Source organism: Lactuca sativa, chromosome 1 (genome assembly GCF_002870075.4).
Source record: "Lactuca sativa cultivar Salinas chromosome 1, Lsat_Salinas_v11, whole genome shotgun sequence".
In the NCBI taxonomy this organism is placed as follows: Eukaryota; Viridiplantae; Streptophyta; class Magnoliopsida; order Asterales; family Asteraceae; genus Lactuca; species Lactuca sativa.
In genome coordinates, this window is record NC_056623.2 from 35,621,300 (window position 1) to 35,646,298 (window position 24,999).

A 24,999-nucleotide genomic window follows, 5' to 3' on the forward strand; every position below is an offset into this window, starting at 1 on the left:
AGTTCAATGCATTGCAGAAAAAAATAATAATAGAATTGTATGGAATATAGAATAATGATGTAACAATGGTCATTAAGTTCTATGGAGTTCAATATATTATGAATATCCTTATGGAGAATGAGTAAACCTCAAGGTTGTAAAAATCGCTCGGCGGTAGCTCGACGGTCGATTGACGATAAACGATTAATCGGACTAGGCGGGGATTAATCGGAGATTAATCGGGGACCCTTAATTGTTAATAAAATTATTTAAAAAATTAATATTCTCTAAAAAACTAAGTATTTGAAAATGTAAAATTTTGAAAATTTTAGTTTAATTTTTTAAAATTTGAAAGCTTAAAATTTGAAAATTTAAAATTTTGGTCTAATATTTGTAAATTAATTTTTTTCGAATTTTTTAAAAAATTCCCACCTATGACCGCCGAAACCGCCAAGGACGACTTTGACCGATTTTGACCGATTTTGACCAATTTCCGCCAAGCACCCTAATCGTAATCGGTTTAAGGCCGCCAATCGATTAATCGCCGATTAATCGGCCGCCAAGGTCGATTTCTGCAACACTGGTAAACCTAAACATATATTGAATACATAAGAGATCGTGTTTAGATGTTTAAAACACATCAATTTGTTTAGTAATTTAGTAGCAGGTCATGTTGTACAAGTCCAACTTATGTAATCAAATCTCTTATTTGATAACAAGCTTTTATAACATATCAATTATCACATGCAAAATGCAAATACATGTTTAAATCCTAATATTTTCTTCTACCATTCGGTAATCACATCCATGAAAGTTCCTCCACTCGGGATTACTGGAAAAACATATTCTTGATGCGAGATGACAACATCTAACAAGCAAGGCCCTGGTGTATCCAACATGTCTTTAATGGCAGATCGAACTTTCTCTTTTCCGGTAACCCTCTTAGCTGGGATATCACATGCATTTGCAAACTTCACCATATTTGGGAAGATCTCAGGGTCTTTCATTGGGTTTCCTAAGTATGTGTGTGCCCTATGTCTCTTAAACAAAATACCCTCCCATTGAACCGACATGCCCAAATATTGGTTGTTAAGAAGCATGAACTTCACCGGTAGATTTTCGGCACGAATGGTGGCAAGTTCTTGATGATTTATCATGAAGCTTCTGTTGGAATAGTGTCTAAGCCCGTAACTATATTTAGTATGTACTTGACCCGGTTGTGCATGGTCCTTTTGGGTTGCCTTCTCCAAAGCAACTTGACAAGGTAATTTAAGAAATGAGAGAAAATATTATGGTTTATTAATATATTATAAGAATAATATATTAAATGAGAGATCATATTTATTTGACTAGTATTAGTCATAAATTAATTAGGAATTAATTTGGTGACTAAAAGAGATTAATTAAATAAAAGAGTATAAATTGTCAAACGTATGATAGTTGAGTTTTGGGTTAAGGAAACCTAAAGAACTTAAAGGGGAACGAAATTATGATGGGGATCCATCATATTTTCGTCCAAGGCCTTATTCCAGAAGGTTCCTTGGGTTGCTTGGTGGCTAAGTTGTCCATTAGGGTTTAGACTGAAACCCTAGTAGCCTGCAAGTATAAATAAGACCCATAGGCTATGGAAATCAACTACACTTCATTCTAAGAGAACCCTAGGGCCGATTTCTAGCATCTCTCACCCTCTCTCGTATTGCCTTCTTGCTTGTGGGGTTTGTGAACCATTAGAGAAGTTACAATTGTGACTCTAAGCTCAAGATCAAGAAGATTACAAGGATTCAAGCTACTTGAAAGAGGTAAACCACTTAGATCTGTTTTCTTTATGATAATTTCGAATTATATATGATAGATCTAGGTTTGTAAGTCTTGGAATCAAAGCATGTACAATAGAGAAACCTAGATCCAAGCATTAGGGTTTGTATGAGCACATAAGATTGTTTCTTATGCATAAAACCCATCAGTGGTATCAGAGACTTGATTGGTTTCAATTGTATGTGATGCTTTAACTGTTTATATGCTGAAAATCGAGTTTTCTTGCCTCTGCCCGACTCAACTCGGTGAGTCAGTATCTGGACTCGGCGAGTTCAGAGCTGACTCGGCAAGTTCGTGCGTCAGGCAGAGGGTATTTCGCGATTTAGTTGCTGTTTTGTCTTGGATTTGATGCCTAAATCGTTTTTTGAAGTTAAAATCCGAATTTTATCTTAATTAAATGATTACCCTTGCCAAAACAATAGATAATTTCAAATCTTTTGAATATTGGTTGTTTATATGATAAATATGGATTATTTAAAATTATTTGGTAATTATCTAATGACTAAAATAAGATTAGGTCAAATATAGATAATTATGAAATTAATTGTTTAATTTAAATTATTTGTTATTTGATCCCTTATGTTTTGAAAAGTTCAAAACTTGCCGTCAAGTTTTGAAAATTGAATTTTGTGATTGAAAGTTTAATTTTGAATAATTTAAATTTCAAACCCTTAGAATTTTACAAGTTTAAAATTCAACCCTATACTATTATATATTATTACATGCTGAATATATATATATATATATATATATATATATATATATATATATATATATATATATATATGTATAACTTAAACTGCTAGTCTTACCGTTAGTAGGCCACATTCACGAAGCCAGTCTATAAGGTGGGTATAAGGTTGCTGCCTATAAATGACGCTTAATGGGTGTACACTCACACCCACCGCTTGCTTGACTGGTGAAGGGCCGTTAGCCGAACGGGTAGGATAGAGCAACCCTCTCCTCATTAAAAGTATAATGTAAGATACAAAGTAATTACATGTTTTACAAATTCCCAATCTTAGTTACTTTAGGGTAAAATGTGAAAATGATGCTAATCCATGGAATTACACTTCGTACCCTTGTCAAACGTTGGTGAAGTGCGTGTGGTTAACCGGCACATCAATTTGGGTATGACATTGGTAGCGAAGGGTGACTCGATGTTTGTCATAGATAAATGGAGCGTGTGTGGTTTACCGGCACATTGATTAGGTGATAGAGACATTGAGTGCACCATGTTGATTCGCATGGTTATTCACAATTTGTTTGTGATCCTCGGTATCCCAGTCGCAAATTTGAAATGCATATCGAGATTTAAACATGCCATGGAAAAGTACAATGAATCTCAAAGATCTAGGAGTTTTCAATACATTTAAAACCTAAATTTCTTTTTCGTTTTTGATGGTGAGAATTAGTGAATCGTCATTCACTTACCTTCAAATTATTTACTTTTAGAGTACGACATCCCTTTCTAAGTTGTAAATAATGTTGTTGGATCCTAGCCCTAATTTCTCATTTGGGTGTTTAATTAAGGATTCATTTCTAATCAAACTTTGTTCCTTTCTTTTTCAGATGTCTGCAAACAACAACAACAGCAACAACAACGCTTCTGGGTCATTCTCATTGATTAACCTGTGTCAGAAAGTGACATTTGATGGGTCAAACTTCAACGAGTGGATAAGGTATATTCGCATGATCACACGCTACGAGGACAAAGAATATGTCCTCGATGAAAAGCTTGAAAAGATCATCCCAGATGTTGCTACTCTTGAAGAGTTGGCCGCCTTTGAGGCCCACGAGCGTGATGCTATGAAAGTTCACTACATCATGCTGGCCATCATGAACCTCGAACTCCAAAAGTCCTATGAGGACATGTATCCATATGAAATGCATCAGGATTTGTTGTACATGTATCACCAGAGCACGAGGCAAGAGCGTTATGAGATCATTACTAACATGATCACCGCTAGGATGGGGAGTGGAGAATCCCTAACCTCTCATTTGTAGAAAATGCAGAAGTGCTAGTGGATGATTCAGCGGTGGTGCCGTTAGAGGATATCCAGGTTGATGACAGCCTAAATTACATTGAGCGCCCAGTCGCAATCCTCGTTCGGAAGTCGAAGGATCTGAGGAACAAGAGGGTGGAATTAGTGAAGGTGCAATGGCAGCACCGGAAGGGTTCAGAGTGGACATGGGAACCGGTGGAAGAAATGATGGAGCATTATCCCGAGCTGTTTCAGGATCGAGCAGCAGACTTCGAGGACGAAGTCTAAAATAAGTGGGGGAGATTTGTAGCACCTGGTTCCTGGTATGAAAATTTTATCTAAGTATTTTTCATTTTTAGCCTTGGACTCGGCGAGTTGTAGGCCCGACTCGCCGAGTAGAGCCGGGATATGAGCACGTTTAAGTTGGCGACTCGGCGAGTCCTCGTTGTCTGATGAAACCCTAATTTCAAGGGTTTGCACCCTATTTAAACCATCATATGCGCCCCCAAGTTCGCCCCCTTCACCCTCAGAGCTCCCTATATCGTCCTAACATCGTTCCTTGTGAGATTGAAATGTTTTGGTGTGATTTCTTGAAGATTTTGAGAGAAAAAAGAGAGTAGATCAAGAGGAGAAGAAGGAGGCCAAGCCTCTTGGTGTTATTTCAGAGATTCCTTGAGGTATAACTCAGTTTTTTTTTTTTTTTTTTTTTTTTTTTTTTTATGTTTTCATGCTAAGAGTCCCTTAGAGCTCCATTAAAGTCCTTCTTGAGCCATTTCCAAGCTTGATTATGAATTAGGGTTTGTGATAAGTTGATTAACCTTTAGATCTAGGCATGATTGAGCTCCAGGAGGTCGGATCTACTGCCTTTATGGAGCCATATTGCATGAAAGCCCTAGATCTACTCTTTTAGTGCATTTTGAACCCTAAAACCTTCATTGGTGTTTATTTACATGTAAAGTTGGAAACTTTACGTGTTAATCAAGCCCTAAGAACTTAGATCTATGTATGGCATGAGCTGGATTCAAGCAAAATCGAGTATATAGTAATTGCATGTGAAAGACTCGGCGAGTTGAGTCGCGAGTCCCCAAGTTTTCCCCTTTTCGTGTTTGCTGAGTGGGGTCGTGAGTCATGGGGGGTGACTCAGTGAGTCGGAAGCCAGACTCACTCATGGAGGAACTCGGCGAGTCAATGCCCTGACTCGGCGAGTCCAAGACAACCTTCTTGCCTCAAGAACAGACTCGGCGAGTTGTTCATACAACTCGGTGAGTCTCAGCATAGAATGTTCTTCGGATGAAGATGAACTCGACGAGTTGTTTATACAACTCGGCGAGTAGGATGAAGGACTATTGGAAATCAGTTTAGAAGGAAAACTCGTCAAGTCAATGCCTAACTCGACGAGTAGAGACGGGATTATGGTCAATCGAATGGATAGGGACTCGACGAGTTGGCGAGCCAACTCGGCGAGTCGGGTCAACTGGAAGTTGACTTTGACTTTGACTCTTGGCTTGGTTAGGGGTAAATGGTCATTTTACCCTGAGGTCGGTTAGCAGTATTTGACTAAGTGTTCTGTGGGAATTATAGTCGGGGGATTTCCGGGGCAGCACCAACAGAAGGCAGTCAGTTCCCACGTGGATCAACAACTATTTTGAGGTGAGTTACCTTCCAATAGCGGTGGGTCTACGGCCAAAATGTCGGCCCACCAGTAGGAGTTGTATGATATATGATTGTCTCTGTGATATTCATCTAGGGTTGCTACTACCTGTGATGTGTTTATGTGCTAGTATGATATGATGCTATGTGCTAGTGACAGTAGGGGGAGATAGTCCCCAGATTATTGTTCGATAGGGCCGAAAGGGCGGTCATGCCCAGCCATGCTAGATAGATTATGTGATAGGTGTTATGTGGTAGTAGTAGGGGGTGAAATAGTCCCCAGCATCCGGTCGAGAGGACCGAAGGGGAGACCAGCACCCAGATATGCTAGTCAACATCCGGTCGAGAGGACCGATGGGGAGGCCAGCACCCAAATATGCTAGTCAGTATTCGGTCGAGAGGACCGAAGGGGTAGGTCGGGCACCCAGTTATGCCTGACAATATATGTATGTTATGTGGTTATATGGTATGTGGTACAGTGGGGAAACTCACTAAGCTTCGTACTTAAGGTTTACAGTTTTGGTTTCAGGTACCTCTTCTTCGAAGGGGAAGGAGCTGGCGCGGTAGCGGCACATCACATACATGCTTTGTATTCCGCACTATGAGATCTTCCTGGGGATTTGTACTCTGACATTATTATGTTTTATAAAATGGTTTCCAGACACGCGCCATCTTTTATGAAATGATATGATCGGTGAATGTTTTATTTTTAATGTTTTGCAAAGTATATGTTTTAAAAATGAAATTTTTGGCTCGTATTTTTGGGATGTTACACATGTATCACCAGAGCGTGAGGCAAGAGCGCTATGAGATCATTACTAACATGATCACCGCTAGGATGGGGAGTGGAGAATCCCTAACCTCTCATTTGTAGAAAATGCAGAGGTATGTTGATCGTCTTCTCAAACTTAATGTTAAGTTTGATGAGGATTTGGTTATCTACATAATCCTTCACTCCTTGCCCTCCTGCTACAACCAGTTTAGGATGACCTACCACATGAACAAGGAGGAGGTCTCCTTGAGCAAGCTCCAACGATTCTTGAGGACTGCTGAGAGCAACCTCAAAGACAAATCTTTTGCACCATCCCCTGCTATGGTCGCTCCTGTGATGGCAATAGGTCAAGGAAAGGGTAAAAAGAGGAAGGCTCCATGTAAGAGCCACCATAAGGGGAAGCCCCGTGATGGTTCATCCTCAAGTGGGACCAAAGCAGGCCCTGCTAAACCCTCCTCTGATCCCAAGGAAGCAGAGTGCTTCTATTGTCACCAAAAGGGCCACTGGAAACGAAGTTGCCCTCAGTATCTGCAAGATATAAAGGATAGGAAGATTAAGCCCACCTTTGTAGGTATGTATTCTATTAAATCTGATAACTCATCATTTGCTACTTCATGGGTTCTTGATACAGGGTGTGGTTACCACATTTGTTCTTATATGCAGGGCCTAAAAAGAAGTAGGGAGGTGGAACACGGAAAGATGAACCTGATTATGGGAAACAGAAAATCATCGCCTGTGACCAAAGTCGGTGTTTATTCTTGAGTGTTGAGTAATGGGTTAGGGATAGATTTAAACAATTGCTGTTATTCGCCAGATATGGCAAGAAACATTATTTCATTTCATGGGTTGTTTAGACAAGGTTTCATATATTCTTTTGATAATAGTAATGGTTCTATTAATGTTTATTTGAATGGTGTCTTTTATTTCAATGCATTACCTTGTAATGGGATTTATGAATCTGTGATGGTTGTTGATAATTTAGGAAATAATGTTTTGAATATTGATTCGTATCCTAGTCTAGAAAAAGCATGCTTGTGGCATTGTCGCCTTGGACATGTCAACAAGAAACGCATAGCCCAACTCCAAAAGGATGGAGTGTTGGAGTCATTCGACCTTAGGGGCGATGACATCTGTGAATCTTGTTTACTTGGGAAGATGATCAAGTCACCCTTTAATGGCACTTGTGAAAGGGGTGAGGGTCTATTGGATCTCATACACACCGATGTGTGTGGGCCCTTTAGATCCACCACAAGGGATGCTTGTCGCTTCTACATGACTCTTACAGATGATTATAACAGATATGGATATATCTACTTAATCAAGCAAAAGTCGGAAACCTTTGAAAAGTTCAAAGAGTTTAAGAATGAAGTGGAGAATCAGCTGGGTAGGAAAATCAAGATGCTTCGTTCAGACCGAGGAGGAGAGTACCTAAGTCTTGAGTTTCACGACTTTCTAAAGGAATGCATAATTGTTTCGCAATTGACGCCTCTGAGGAAGCCACAATTGAATGGTGTGACTGAGAGACGTAATCGGACCTTGTTGGACATGGTTCGTTCTATGATGAGTCAGACTTCGTTACCAATAGCTTTCTGGGGGTAAGCCTTAGAGACTGTTGCCCATATCCTTAACTTAGTTCCCACCAAGAAGGTTACCAAGACTCCTCACAAAATGTGTACAGGGAAGGCTCCCTCGTTGGCACATATTAAGGTTTGGGGTTGTGAGGCTTTCGTAAGACGAGAGACTCACGACAAATCGAACCTCGTAGTGAGAAGTGTTACTTCATCGGCTATCCGCAGAAGTCTTTTGGCTATCTTTTCTATAGACCGAGTGACAATGTTGTCTTCATTGCTAGAAGAGGAGTTTTCCGAGAAAGGGAATTGATAAGCCAAGAATACAGTGGGAGGCAAATTGAACTTGAAGAGATTCAAGATCAAAGCGATGAAGGAACCTCTGACACGGACACTCAACTTGAGGAGGAAACTCCTGTTGAACCTGTTGACGAGTCCTTACCTCTTTGACGTTCCACTAGGGCTAGTGTTCCACCCCAGTTGTATGGATTTCATATTACTACTGAAGGGGATACATTTATTAGTGATAGTACACTAGTAAATTTGGATGAACATAGCAGCTACAAGGAAGCCATGGCAGGCCCGGAGTCTGCGAAATGGAAAGAGGCGATGGACAGCGAGATTCAGTCCATGTACGACAACCAAGTTTGGAATTTGGTTGATCATGTACCGGGTCGTAAGACAGTCGGGTGCAAGTGGATCTTCAAGAAGAAGACGTACATTGATGGGAAAGTGCATACTTATAAAGCGTGATTGGTTGCGAAGGGCTTACTCAAACTCCCGGAGTTGACTATGATGAGACCTTCTCACCAGTTGCGAAAATAAAGTCTATTAGGGTAATGCTTGCAATAGCTGCGTTTCATGATTATGAAATATGGCAGATGGACGTAAAAACCGCTTTCCTTAATGGAAAGTTGGATGAGGATGTTTATATGAATCAGCCAGAGGGTTTTGTTGATGTGAAACATCCAAATAGAGTATGCAAGCTTGAGAAATCCATTTATGGATTAAAACAAGCGTCTCGCAGATGGAATCTTTGTTTTGACGAGAAAGTTAAAGAGTTTGGCTATCTGCGAAGCGAAGATGAATCTTGTGTGTATGTCAAAGCCAGTGGGAGTATAGTGAGCTTCCTCGTATTGTATGTCGACGACATACTACTCATAGGAAACAATGTCCCAACCTTGCAGGAGGTCAAGTCTTGGCTTGGGAAATGTTTCGCTATGAAGGACCTCGGAGAGGCTGCTTATATTCTGGGAATAAGGATAGTAAGAAACAGAGAAAAGTGACTGATAGGACTCAGTTAGGATACATACCTGGATAAGGTACTAAAGCGTTTTAGTATGGAAAATTCCAAGTAAGGGGAGTTGCCAATCCAAAGCAATACCAAGCTGAGTAAGACTTAGAGCCCGAGTACAGAGGCAGAGATAGCTGATATGAGCTGAGTACGTTACGCTTCCGCAGTAGGCTCTATCATGTACGCTATGACTTGCACTCTCCCTGATGTGTCCTTCGCTTTGAGCATGGTCAGCAGATATCAGGGGAACCCTGGTAGAGCCCATTGGATTGGAGTTCAGAATATTCTTAAGTACCTGCGGAGGACCAATGAATGGTTTCTAGTCCTCGGTGGGAGTGATGATTTAAGGGTATGAGGGTACAATGACGCTAGTTTTCAGACGGATCGGGATAATTTCCGATCGCAGTCGGGCTGGGTCTTTACCCTAAATGGAGGAGCAGTGATTTGGAAAAGTTCCAAGCAGGAGACCGTAGCTGATTCAACGTGCGAATCAGAGTACATTGCGGCGAGCGAAGCGTCAAAGTAGGCTATATGGTTGAAGAACTTCATTGGAGACCTTGGAGTTATGCCATCCATAAAGGAGCCGATGGAAATTTTCTGTGATAATGAAGGAGCGGTTGCCTTGACCAAGGAACCGAGAGATCATGGTAGATCTCGACATATCGACAGAAAATACCATTTTATCAGACATCGGGTAGAAGAGGGACTCCTCGTTGTGAAGAGGGTGTCATCAGAAGAAAACCCAACAGATCCCCTTACGAAGGGACTGAGTAGGGTCAAACACTTGCAGTATGCTAGGAGCATTGGGCTGAAGGATGATATAAGTTTGGATTAGATAGGAAACGTGTAATAGATAGTTTGTACTTGACATTTGATGAATAAATAAAATTGTGTTATTTATGAGTAAAGCTACTATCTTGTGTTGGTTATTTATCTATTGTTTCATTTTTGCATATTTTGACTTCCTGAATGATAGGACTATTCAAACAGTCCACAGTCGGTCATATTTTGGAAGTAGATATGAATGAAGACTGTCATGAATTGTTTGTAGATTGTCTAAAAGGTTTTGGGCATAGCAAAGGTTTGCTGCAAAGTTCATGAGTGTTTCTGAATATGATTTGAGCATTGGAGTAAACCCGCGTTTGCTGGTATCACTTCGTGGTGTTTTGCCTTAAGTGATCGCAAAGCGATAATATCATATAGTCTTAAAACTTAGAGATATGGTTGTTGTTTGCTGGTTTGTTATGCATTGGTGATGTGTAAACGCATCAGTAACTTGATGTTATAAGACGCATTATTGTGCATGATTCAATTAGTGAATAATAGATGCATATGAGTCGAAGTTGATCTGTTCCTTTTATTCTATGAGAATAAAAGTGATATCTTGGCCACTTGATGATTTGGTTTGACTTGTGTGTCAGGCCCGGTCAGAATGAAGTTGATGTGTGTCAAACAAATCAGAAATCGAGGAACAAATGCTAGACAATAAGCATTTTCAGCATCATATCCAGAACAGAGGATTATACGATCCCTTATCTGAAGGACAAGTTGATCAGAGTTGACAGCGAAGTATAAGAGCTACGATTGCTAATCTGATTCTGAAGTCATATGTGAGATATGGTTACTAGACTTATCCAAGAGGGAGACTGTTGGAATAGTGTCTAAGCTCGTAACTATATTGGTATGTACTTGACCCAGTTGTGCATGGTCCTTTTGGGTTGCCTTCTCCAAAGCAACTTAACAAGGTAATTTAAGGAGAGAGAGAGAGAGAGAGTATTATGGTTTATTAATATATTATAAGAATAATATATTAAAGGAGAGATCATATTTATTTTATTAGTATTAGTCATAAATTAATTAGGAATTAATTTGGTGGCTAAAAGAGATTAATTAAATAAAGGGGTATAAACAGTCAAACGTATGATAGTTGAGTTTTGGGTTAAGGAAACCTAATGGACTTATGGGGGAACGAAATTATGATGGGGATCCATCATATTTTCGTCCAAGGCCTTACTGTACAAGGTTCCTTGGGCTGCTTGGTGGCTAAGCTGTCCATTAGGGTTTAGACTGAAACCCCAGTAGCCTGCAAGTATAAATATGACCCCTAGGCTATGGAAATCGGCTACACTTCATTCTAAGAGAACCCTAGGGTTGATTTCTAGCATCTCTCACCCTCTCTCATATTGCCTTCTTGCTTGTGGGGTTTGTAAACCATTAGAGGAGTTACAATTGTGACTCTAAGCTCAAGATCAAGAAGATTACAAGGATTCAAGCTACTTGAAAGAGGTAAACCACTTAGATCTGTTTTCTTTATGATAATTTCGAATTATATATGACAGATCTAGGTTTGTAAGTCTTGGAATCAAAGCATGTACAATAGAGAAACCTAGATCCAAGCATTAGGGTTTGTATGAGCACATATGATTGTTTCTTATGCATAAAACCCATCAGCTTCCATCACCATCAATATCAACGACGACTGCATCTGGCATTGCGAGAGATGCGCCCATTGTAGTAGGTAATCCAAATCCCGTAGCCCCTAGCCCACCGGAGGTCAACCATTGTCAAGGTTTATTGTACTTGTAATAATGGGCAGCCCACATCTGATGTTGCCCTACACCAGTAGTTATGCTCGCATTCCCACCTTTTAACTCGTCTAGAACTTGGATTGCATACTGAGGGGGAATTGCATCGCCAAACGTTGCAAACTTCAATGGGTAACTTGTTTTTTTCTCATTTAGTTCGTGGATTTATGAAGAGAAATCAAGATCAAGATTTCCTTTTGACTAAACTGCACAAATAGTCCATGTGGTTTGCTCAAAATTTCCACTTTGGTCCAAAAATGTTTGGACTAGTACCACAGGTCCAAAGTTTTTATTTTGTTGCGAGTTTGGTCCAGTTTGCTTTAAACTTTTTATTAATGACAATTTTGCCATTACTTTTTATTTTTTTAGTTGTTTTTTATTTATTTAAAAACATTTTAGAATTTTCGTAATTAAAAATAAAACAAAAAAGAAAATATTACCCCTATCCCTACCCCACCCTCCCCCTACTCTTTCTTATCCCACTACCAGTTATGCTATCACCACCACCACCACTCTCAGTCACCACCACCACCACTGCTACCACCACCGTTGGTCGCCAACAACCGCCACTGCCACCTCCGGTCACCACCAACACCATAACAACATAATGTTTCCATATCTGAATACCAAAACACTCATATAATTCCAGATCTATAATTTCAAATTAAAACTCAAGAACTACCACCACTATCTGATGAATGCAAACATATTTTTTCCAGATCTGAAAACTCAAACATTACATTTTCCTTATTTGTAACTTCAAAATCAAGAAAAATCTTTGTAAACCCATCTGTGGATGTCATCTTCTTCCTGGAAGAAACCCTTGTTTCAACGTAGACGCACCTTCTTTTGCTATGGTGGTCGTCTGACGAGAAGAAGAGAAAAGAGGGAGATGGAAAACGGATCTAGGGCGGAGAAGACATACAAAACCTGATCGTTGCAAAGGTGGCTTCAGCCTTCAGTAGGTCCGATCTGAAAACCCCAATAAATATTGAATCGTTCGTAAGCGCATCCTCGAACCACTATTCCTTCGTCATCTAATCTATTCTGATTCTTTGCAAGTCACTGTTACAGAGAGATAATTCGAGGAGCTTCACAAATTAGGGTTTCATCTGCCGTCCTTCTAGTTTCTAGGGTTTTAGACGTCGTTTAGGGTTTCAGACGAAAATCTCACGACGAACAGATTTGGGTAACACCTTACATCGATGGTTGAACACAATCTCTGTCATCGCTTCTTTTTTCGACCTTCCTCGATCTGTTGATACTCTCTATTTCCTTCTTCATCGAGCTTCATCTCTGAAAATCGAGCTACCACTGTGGGATGGGTTTTTAGATACGAAGAGGAGGAGGGTTTTCAGATCAATAGATCTGAAGAAAGTTTTCAGACTTCACCGGCGTAGATCTGTTCTCGTCCGAGGACATCAGAGACTTGAGCTTCTGACTGAAGACTACGGTTGGAAAGATGAGGCAAAGAGGCGAAGAAGAAACATAAGAGAGAGGAGAGAGAGATATAATTTTATTTTTGTTTTATTTTTAATTGTTTTCTAATTGCTATAATAAAAGAAAAATATAAAATAAAATAATAAAGGGAAAATCTGTCATTACAAAATGTTTCAAGATTTTTGGACTAAACTCGCAACAAAATGAAAAGTTTGGACCTATGGTGCTAGTCCAAACTTTTTTGGACCAAAGTGAAAATTTTGAGCTAACCATAGGGACCGTTTGTGCAGTTTTGTCTTTCCTTTTTCATACTCCAACATCCTGTTGAGGCCCTGTAAAATGAGCTTAATATCCCCACAGATTGATAAATCAGGTTGCTTATTCTTTCCTAGTTCTGCAGGATCGATGTCGATATGGACGATTTTTGCTCTACAAGCAAAAGCTTTGAACTTCCCTATTACATGATCATCAAACCTAACCCCAAACGCGAGCAATAAGTCACTTTTATCAACAGAATAATTTGCATAATAATTATCATACAAACTGAGCATTTGAAGTGATAGATCATCAGAACCTGGGAATGATCCAAGTCCCATTAAAGTACTTGTGACTGGAATCCAGTAAGCTCGACAAACCGACGAAGCTCATCACTTGAATCCAAACAACCACCATGTAACGACCCAATTTTCACGTCCAAAAATTTCGTTTTAAAACATTACTTTAGAAAACATTAAGAATTAAAAACATTGTTTGATCGAACCACAACACAACGTAAACCATGTCTAAAAGCCAAATCATACAACCAATCGAAATATCAGTGTAATCCCAGAGAAATCTCGTAAATGCGGAAACCAGTGTGTGTGCATGATGTGTCGCTACCGCGCCGACTCCTTCCCCTTTGATGAAGAGGTACCTGAAACCAAAACTGTAAACCGTAAGCACAAAGCTTAGTGAGTTCCCCCATCGTACCACATACCATACAAACATATAACATACATACTGCCAGGCTATTCTGGGGTGCCTGATTACCCGGTACGGCCATTCTGGGGTGCCGACTTCCCGTGCGGCCATTCTGGGGTGTCGTCCTACCCGTGTCAAGCCATTCTGGGGTGCTGAATACCCATGTCAAGCCATTCTGGGGTGCTGACTACCCATCGGTCCTAACAACCGATCCTCGGGGACTAGTCCCCTCCTACTACCTCTATCGCATATAACATAACAAGCCAGCATGCAAACATATCATCACGTACTATCAGACATTTCCGGGGTATCTGAACTACCCTTCGGTCCTATCAATCGATCTTTACTTCTATCTCATATAACATATCATGCTAGCATATAACATATCAGGTAGTAGCAAATCTAGATGGTATCACAAAGACAATCATCTAACATACGACTCCTGCTGGTGGGCCGGCATTGTGGCCGTAGACCCACCGCTACTGGAAGGTAACTCACCTCGAAGTAGCTGCTGATCTGATCGGGAACTGACTGTCTACTGCTGCTCCAGAAATCCTCCGGCTGCAAATCCCACAACATACACAATCAAACACTGCTAATTGTCATTTGGGTAAAATGACCATTTTACCCCTGATCATGCCCTAAGACAAAGTCAGAGTCAACTTTCAGTTGACCCGACTCGCCGAGTTGGCTCTCCAACTCACCGAGTCCCTACCCAGACGATTGTCCTGAATCCCGTTTCTACTCGTCGAGTTAGGCGATGACTCAACGAGTTCTCCTTCTAAATTGATATTCAAGTCCTTCATCCTACTCGCCGAGTTGTATGAACTACTCGTCGAGTTCATCTTCATCCGATGAACACTTATGCTGCGACTCGCCGAGTTGTATGAACAACTCGCCGAGTATGTTCTTGATCTAAGGAGATTGCCTTGAACTCGCCGAGTCAGGGCATTGACTCGCCGAGTTCCTCCATGGATGAGTTCAGCTCCCAACTCACTGAGTCACACCCCGTGACTCACTGCTCACACTCGACTCTACGGAAAAGGGGACAACTCGAAGACTCGCGAGCAGACTCGCCGAGTCTGATGAACGACTCGCCGAGTCGTCGCCATGCAATCACTATATGCGCGATTTTGCTCGATTCCAGTCCTTGCCATTTACAGATCTGGGTTCCTAGAGCATGAAAGATACGTAAAGTTTCCAACTTTACGTGTAAATACTCACCAATGAGGGATTTAGGGTTCAAAATGCCTCAAAAGGGTAGATCTAGGGTGAACAAGCCACATGGGTCCATAAAGGTAACAGATCTGAGCTCCTGGAGCTCAATCTTGCCTAGATCTAAAGGCCAATCAACCTATCACGACCTATATTGCACATACAAGCTTGGGGATTGGCTCAAGAATGACTTAAATGAAGTAATAAGCATAGAAACAGGGGGAAAATGGGCTATACCTCAAAGGAACTGCTGAGAGAGCACAAAGATGCTTGGATTCCTTCGCTTCCTCTTGATCTACTTCTCTTTTGCCTCAAAACCTTCAAGAACACACAACACTTGCTTCAAACTCTTAATGAACAAGCTTAGAACGAGGGTTGGGAGCTCTGGGGGAAAATGGGGGCTGGCTTGGGGCGGATAAGTGGTTTAAATAGGGTGCAAACCCCTGAAACTTAGGGTTTCATCCAACAGCGCGACTCATCGAGTCCGGAATATGGACTCGCCAAGTCACCAACTTAAACGTGTCCCGGGTCCCGTATCTACTCGGCGAGTCGGGCCTATGACTCGCCGAGTCCAAGGCTAAAAGGAAGAGAATATTCGAATAAGATTTACGTACCAAGAACCAGGTGCTACAAATCTCCCCCACTTATTTTAGACTTCGTCCTCGAAGTCTGCTGCTCGATCCTGAAACAGATCGGGGTAATGCTCCATCATCTCGTCCACCGGCTCCCAAGTCCATTCCGAACCCTTGCGGTGTTGCCATTGCACCTTCACTAGCTCCACCCTCTTGTTCCTCAAATCCTTCGACTTTCTGTCGAGGATTGAAACTGGGCGCTCAATGTAATTCAGGCTGTCATCAACCTGAATATCCTCTAACTGCACTACTGGTGAGTCGTCCACTAGGCACTTCCGCAGCTGAGAAACATGGAAAGTACTGTGGATCTGGCTGAGCTCGACTGGCAGATCCAGTCTATACGCCACCTTGCCCATCCGGGCTACAACCCTGAACGGTCCGATGAATCTCGGGCCCAACTTGCCCCGCTTCCTAAATCGAAGGACGCCTTTCCAAGGCGACACCTTCAGGAGAACCATATCCCCGACTTGGAACTCCAAGTCGGATCGACGCTTGTCGGCGTAACTCTTCTGTCGACTCTGAGCAGTCTGAAGCCTGCTCCGAACCTGCTGGATCCTCTCGGTCGTCTTGAGCACCACTTCGGTGCTCCCTAGGACTCTCTGGCCTACTTCACCCCAGCATATCGGGGTCCTGCACCTCCGACCGTACAACATCTCGAATGGGGGACGGTCAATACTCGCGTGGTAGCTGTTGTTGTAGGAGAACTCGGCCAAGGGAAGATAAGTATCCCAGATACCACCGAAGTCTAGCACGCACGCCCGCAACATATCCTCCAGAGTCTGGATGGTCCGTTCGCTCTGACCATCCGTCTGCGGGTGAATGGCGGTGCTAAAATGCAAACGAGTGCCCAACTCGTCATGAAATCTCTTCCAAAATCTGGAAGTAAAACACACATCCCTGTCCGAGATAACCGATACTGGCACCCCGTGCCGCGCCACGATCTCCCTGATATAGATGTCGGCTAATTTCTCGGCCGATATGCTCTCCTGAATCGAGATAAAGTAAGCACTCTTGGTCAATCGATCCACGATGACCCAAATCGAATCCACTCCACGCGCGGTCCTGGGAAGCTTTGTGATAAAATCCATCGTGATATCTTCCCATTTCCACAGTGGAATGTCCAATGGCTGCATCTTGCCATGCGGTCTCTGATGTTCGGCCTTCACCTTCCTGCAGGTCAAGCACCGCTCAACGTACCATGCCACATCCCGCTTCATGCAGGGCCACCAATAATCTAGACGAAGATCCCTATACATCTTCGTCGCCCCGGGATGAATAGAGAATCGGGACTTGTGCGCCTCCTCGATCAAAATCTGGCGCACGCCTCCGTGATACGGCACCCACACCCTACGGTGTAGTGTCAAAAGTCCTCGGCTATCATAATCGAAGGAGGAAACCTGACCCACCACACGCTCGCTCTTCCGATGCTCCTCCTTGATAGCCTCCTGTTGAGCCTCCCGAATTCGCTCCAACAGGGGAGTCACCACGGTCATCCTCATGCATACGTCCCTGATCGGCGCCGCCTTGTAGCTAAGCGCATCAGCCACCACATTGGCCTTCCCCGGGTGGTAAAGGATCTCACAATCATAATCCTTCACCACGTCCAACCACCGACGCTGCCTCATGTTCAGATTCGGCTGATCCATGAGGTACCTGAAACTCTTGTGGTCCGTGTAAATGGTACATCGAAACCCGTAGAGGTAATGTCGCCAAATCATGAGGGCAAAAACCACCACCCCAACTCCAAATCATGCGTCGGGTAGTTCGCCTCGTGAGGCTTGAGCTGCCTCGAGGCGTAGGCAATGACATGCCCCCTCTGCATCAATACCGCGCCCAACCCTAAAATGGACGCGTCACAATAAACCACAAAATCCTCTACGCCCTCTGGCAGGGCTAAGATCGGCGCCTCGCACAATCTCTGTCTCAGTGTCTCAAATGCAGCCTGCTGCTCGGGTTCCCACCGAAAGACCACGACTTTCTTCGTCAGCCGCGTCAGGGGTACAGCTATCTTGGAGAAATCCTGAATAAATCTCCGATAGTAGCCTGCTAATACCAGGAAACTCTGAATCTCAGATGGAGACTTCGGAACCTCCCATCTCATCACGGCCTCGACCTTGGCTGGATCGACCAGAATCCCGTTCTGGTTGACGAGGTGTCCGAGAAATTGCACCTCGCGCAACCAAAACTCACACTTGGAGAACTTGGCATACAAGCTCTCCCTCCTTAGGGTCTCTAACACCTCTCTCAGATGTTCCTCATGCTCCTTCTGAGTCTTGGAATAAACCAAGATGTCATCGATAAAGATTATCACAGACCGGTCCAGCATCGGTCTGCATACGCGGTTCATGAGGTCCATGAAAGCGGCAGGAGCATTGGTGAGCCCAAACGTCATCACCACGAACTCATAGTGGCCATAACGCGTCCGAAACGCGGTCTTCTGCGTATCCTCCTCCCCGACCCTCATCTGATGGTATCCCGAACGCAAATCAATCTTGGAAAACCAAGATGCTCCCTGAAGTTGGTCAAAGAGGTCATCAATCCTCGGGAGCGGGTAACGGTTCTTCACCGTTACCTTGTTCAGCTCCCGGTAATCTATACACATCCGATGTGACCCGTCCTTCTTCTTCACGAACAAAATCGGGGCTCCCCAGGGTGAACTACTCGGTCGAATGAATCCCTTGTCTAGCAGCTTCTGCAGCTGCGTAGACAACTCCTGCATCTCGGGATGAGCCAACCGATACGGTGCCTTGGCTATCGGAGCCGCACCAGGAACGAGGTCAATCCTAAACTCCACCTGTCGCTCCGGAGGTATCCCAGGTAGCTCCTCCGGGAAAACATCTGCCAAATCTCGAACCACCGGAACCTCGCTCACTGTCGCCTTACTCGCCTCCCGGGTATCCATCACATACGCGACATATCTTGCGCATCCCTGCTGAAGATAGCGCCTAGCCCTCGCTGCTGAACATACAGTGGGTCCACACTGTGGCCTCTCACCATGAATCACTAACTCTCCCCTGCTTGGGTTCCTGACCCGCACTAGCTGCTGCGCGCAATCTATCACCGCCCCATTAGGGCTCAACCAATCCATGCCTATAATCACCTTGTTCCCGCGCAACGGAATGGGAACCAAGTCTACCAAGTAACGCTCCTCAAACAAACGCAGAACGCAATCTCGAAACACCATCGATGCTCGCACCGATCGATCATCAGCAATCTCTACCTCTAAAGGGCAATCTAACTCGCCCGAAGTCTCATGAAACTTCTTGCTAAGCGCAAGAGAAACAAACGATCGGGATGCACCCGAGTCGAACAACACCTGAACTAGGATGCCATTCACATGGAACGATCCTAATGCATACATATACATACGGAGCACATATCAATATCATAACATCATAAAAATAAAATAGAGGGAAAGAATCATACCCGTCACCACATCAGGTGCGACACGTGCCTCCTCGGTAGTCAACTGGAATGCTCGGTTCCTCACCACCGGAGCCTCTGCCTTGCCCTGCCGGCCATCCGTGATCCGCAGGGTCGCTGGAGCTGGCGCCTTCACCGGCGCTGAAACTGTCAACTGGGGGCAATTGGCCTTCTTGTGGCCCCTCTGGTTGCAGTGGAAACACAACAACTCTGATGTCTGAATAACTGTTGCCGGAGCAGTGCAATCCCTGCTGATGTGCCCAGACTTGCTGCACTTGTAGCGGCCTGATGATCCCAACCTGCACACCCCCTCGTGCGGCCTGCCGCATTTCCTGCAGCGGCTCGGTCCTGACTGGCATTTCGGCCTACCATCTAATCCATTGGGCTTCTTCCCCGAAGCCCCTACTGCCTGTCCCTCCTCTGATTTCCATTTCCAGATGTGCTCCAAGTCTATCTCCCTCTCCCTCGCCCTGGCAATCATAGAGTCCAAGGTAGGGCAAGCCAAAAAGCTAACATGCTCCAGGATGTCAGCTCGTAGCATATCATGATAACGGGTCCTCCTCATATCCTCATCACCAGCATACTGGGGCACCAACAAAGCCCTCTCCCGGAACTTGGCGGTGATCTCCGCCACAGTCTCCGTCGTCTATCTCATGTCTAGAAACTCCCTGGCCAGCTGCTGAAGCTCGACAGCCGGCGCAAACTCTGCCCTGAACCTGGTCACAAAGTCCGACCAGGTCATAGCCTCGATAGCTTAGGCTCCCAACGAGTCATCCACTAACTCCCACCAATCTCGGGCTCGGTCCCATAAACACCCTACTGCATACCTCACCTTCGACCCCTCGGGGCAGAAGCTAGTCAACTGTGCAGACTCGATGTCTGCAATCCATCGCCTGGCAGCAATGGGGTCTTTCACCCCGTGGAAATCTGGTGCACCACTGCCCCTGAAGTCCTTAAAGGACAGTGTGTGAGGACCCGACTGGCCAGATGCCATGTCGCTCCTGAACGCCCTGAGGCGATCCTCCATCAACTCGATGATCCCTTCCTTGATCGACCCGAAGATAATGGGAGTCGACTCAAGGATACCCCTGGTGATCTCTGACGCGATGAACTCGCGTAGTCCCTCATCTACCTGCTTGGAACCTGATCCCGAACCTGACCCCTCTCCTGAACCGCCATCTACCGGCCTCGATCGAAGTACCACCATTCTGCAATACATCACAACAATCATTAGTGATACTGATACTTCCTGAGGGATCACAACTACTTACAAGTTCCCTGGTCTTATCTTGGCCTTCCTTGGTTCGGGTACGGATCCTCTACTTCTAGTAGTACGGGCCCATACTACCTTCCACATCTATCCGTACCTTCTTCAAGGACTGCCTCGACTCCACCAGATCCCTTTCACTATGGCTGATCACTACTATATTCATCCTAGGCTCGCCCTAGGAAATCTCTGACTCTACTCGATCCAGTCCTCAGCTACTGCAGACCTCCTTGTAATGCCAGTTAGCCATTACCCAAATACCATCACACGTGACGAGGCTCAGATAATCCTTCAAGTACCCGACTCGTCTCTACAACGGTTGGACTCAAACAAGAGCTGCGCAGTAGGATCAAATCTGGTACTCTAAGATTATTCAACCCTGATCACATGTGACGTGACGTATTCGCCTAATGGCTAATTCCCATTATTCAGAGTCCCACATAGCACGAAGCAAGCAACATTCAGACAAGGGTAACAATCTCAATCGACTCTATCTGCTTACAGGAACTGCACTAGCATAAAGTGCTAAGCTCATACTATCAGGCATAACCTAATCAGGCTATCCTACCGTTGTCTACTCAATAACTAGCATGCAATTCTCATACAACTAAAACACATAAAGCAGGCACATAAGGCATCACTCCTAGATCCTTAGTCCTATTCTAGCATGCTGTTCTACAAAAGCTGATAAACATAACATAAACTTGTATGGGTACTTTGGGGAATACTTACTTGAGCTCAGCCGGTCGCGCACATCACACACTTCGTTCTTTCTCAAAACTCTTTTCTCAATTTTAGAAAACATTTTCTTTAGAAAATCTTTTAATCCCTCGATTTGAGTTCAGACACCCCTGAAGGTGAGTCCGAATCCCTCAAACCAAGGCTCTGATACCAACTAGTAACGACCCAATTTTCACGTCCGAAAATTTCGTTTTAAAACATTACTTTAGAAAACATTAAGAATTAAAAACATTGTTTGATCGAACACAACGTAAACCATGTCTAAAAGTCAAATCATACAACCAATCGAAATATCAGAGTGTAATCCCAGAGAAATCTCGTAAATGCGGAAACCAGTGTGTGTGCATGATGTGCCGCTACCGCGCCGGCTCCTTCCCCTTTGATGAAGAGGTACCTGAAACCAAAACTATAAACCGTAAGCACAAAGCTTAGTGAGTTCCCCCATCGTACCACATACCATACAAACACATAACATACATACTGCCAGGCTATTCTGGGGTGCCTGACTACCCGGTACGGCCATTCTGGGGTGCCAACTTCCCGTGCGGCCATTCTGGGGTGTCGTCCTACCCGTGCCAAGCCATTCTGGGGTGCTGAATACCCATGTCAAGCCATTCTGGGGTACTGACTACCCATCGGTCCTAACAACCGATCCTCGGGGACTAGTCCCCTCCTACTACCTCTATCGCATATAACATAACAAGCCAACATGCAAACATATCATCACGTACTGTCAGACATTTCTGGGGTGTCTGAACTACCCTTCGGTCCTATCAACCGATCTCTACTTCTATCTCATATAACATATCATGCTAGCATATAACATATCAGGTAGTAGCAAATCTAGATGATATCACAAAGACAATCATCTAACATACGACTCCTGCTGGTGGGCCGGCATTGTGGCCGTAGACCCACCGCTACTGGAAGGTAACCCACCTCGAAGTTGCTACTGATCTGATCAGGAACTGACTGTCTACTGCTGCTGCTGCTGCTCCGGAAATCCTCCGGCTGCAAATCCCACAACATACACAATCAAACACTGCTAATTGTCCTTTGGGTAAAATGACCATTTTACCCCTGATCATTCCCTAAGACAAAGTCAGAGTCAACTTTCAGTTGACCCGACTCGCCGAGTTGGCTCTCCAACTCGCCGAGTCCCTACCCAAACGATTGTCCTGAATCCCGTTTCTACTCGTCGAGTTAGGCGATGACTCAACGAGTTCTCCTTCTAAACTGATATTCAAGTCCTTCATCCTACTCTCCGAGTTGTATGAACAACTCGTCGAGTTCATCTTCATCCGATGAACACTTATGTTGCGTCTCGCCGAGTTGTATGAACAACTCGCCGAGTATGTTCTTGATCTAAGGAGATTGCCTTGAACTCGCCGAGTCAGGGCATTGACTCGCCGAGTTCCTCCGTGGATGAGTTCAGCTCCCAACTCACTGAGTCACACCCCGTGACTCACTGCTCACACTCGACTCTACGGAAAAGGGGACAACTCGAAGACTCGCGAGCAGACTCGCCGAGTCTGATGAACGACTCGCCGAGTCATCGCCATGCAATCACTATATGCGCGATTTTGCTCGATTCCAGTCCATGCCATTTACAGATCTGGGTTCCTAGAGCATGAAAGATACGTAAAGTTTCCAACTTTACGTGTAAATACTCACCAATGAGGGATTTAGGGCTCAAAATGCCTCAAAAGGGTAGATCTAGGGTGAATTAGCCACATGGGTCCATAAAGGTAACAAATCTGAGCTCCTGGAGCTCAATCTTGCCTAGATCTAAAGGCCAATCAACGTATCACGACCTATATTGCACATACAAGCTTGGGGATTGGCTCAAGAATGACTTAAATGAAGTAATAAGCATAGAAACAGGGGGAAAATGGGCTATACCTCAAAGGAACTGCTGAGAGAGCACAAAGATGCTTGGATTCCTTCCCTTCCTCTTGATCTACTTCTCTTTTGCCTCAAAACCTTCAAGAACACACAACACTTGCTTCAAACTCTCAATGAACAAGCTTAGAACGAGGGTTGGGAGCTCTGGGGGAAAATGGGGGCTAGCTTGGGGCGGATAAGTGGTTTAAATAGGGTGCAAACCCATGAAACTTAAGGTTTCATCCAACAGCAGCGACTCGTCGAGTCCGGAATATGGACTCGCCGAGTCACCAACTTAAACGTGTCCCAGGTCCCGTATCTACTCGGCGAGTCGGGCCTATGACTCGCCGAGTCCAAGGCTAAAAGGAAGAGAATATTCGAATAAGATTTACGTACCAGGAACCAGGTGCTACACACCACCCACATAGGTTGATCCCAATTTGGCACTACTAATTATTGCAATATGTCGTGTGGAATGTCAATTAAAACAGGTCCAGGTCGACCACATTTAGCAAGATAGAAATCCTCACGAACAATTTCAGGGATATCTTTTGCTTTCCAAACTTGGTAATTATGCTTAGTAATAGGACGAGTCAACTCAACAATGGGTGCTTTTTGGAAGGCAACAGTGCCAATTAGTCTTCGTGGTACTTGGCCAGTAATGGCAATCATTAGGACACTATCGTACATTGCGTCTGCGATTCCAATCACTAGAATTGTAGCTCCAGGGCCTGATGTTGCCATACAGACACCAAGGAAACCGGAGGCACGAGCATAGCCTTCTGCAACAAACACTCCACCCTGCTCATGACGTGGTGGTATGGTACGTATGATGGATGAATGTGTTAAGGATTGATGGATGTCCATGGTGGATCCTCCTGGATAGGTAAAGACATGGGTGACGCCTTCGCGCTCAAGGGCTTCCACAAGTATGTTTGAACCTTTTCTTGGTTGATTGATGGTAGAGCGAGAAACGAAAAGTTTTTGGTGCTGATGAGACACGGTGGTGGTCTGGGTGTGTAGGTGAGGGAATCGTGTTTGGGACCGAAATCGATGGATGACTTTGATGAAGGGAAGAAGAGTATTGCAGTAATTGACTGAAATGGTGGAATGAAAGATGGTGGTTAGGAGGATATGGAAGTTGGGTGTAATGTACAAACTACCATTGTTGAACAAGGAATGAGATATTGAGATTAATATTGAGATTACATGGTTCGGAAAATATATAGTAGTAGTATGGTTGGCATGCAAGGTTAATTAGGGGAAGAAATTGACATCCCAAGAGGGATCATTAAGAAAGGTTCGGTTGAAACTAGGGTTGTATACAGTTGGAAAGTTTAGTACATCGTTTTGATGAAGATATGTTTATGCCTATTTATATATAAAAGTAATGAGCATGATTATTAAATTAGTACGTCGCTATAAGACATTAGTATCACGCTATTACCTATATTTCCGCTAAATATGGTGTCGCGAGCTACTACTGCTCAATTCTCATGATTTATGTGCTTTGTTCATGCATTTGATCTAGTCCCGATAAAATACCAAATTTCTTACATACACCCTACCAGCATAAAAGAATATTAAAATACATTTATAGTGCAATTAAATTAACTAAAAATAAAAATACAAATACTTACATCCCAATCCTAAAAGCGCAAATTTCCTCGTGTTGTAAACAACCCCAAACATTTATGACATTGTGCACATTGCTTGCTATCTCCACCATGGACGTTGAGGAAAAGTCAATTGCCTTACAAAAAAATATTCTAAACATACGGTATATTGG

At 43.8% G+C, this 24,999-nt stretch overlaps 1 pseudogene; it reads right to left on the reverse strand.

The window, feature by feature from the left end:
• Nucleotides 1-764: 764 nt before the first annotated feature.
• On the reverse strand, nucleotides 765-24,386 carry LOC111920190 (acetolactate synthase 3, chloroplastic-like; annotated as a pseudogene).
• Between the last annotated feature and the right edge of the window lie 613 nt (nucleotides 24,387-24,999).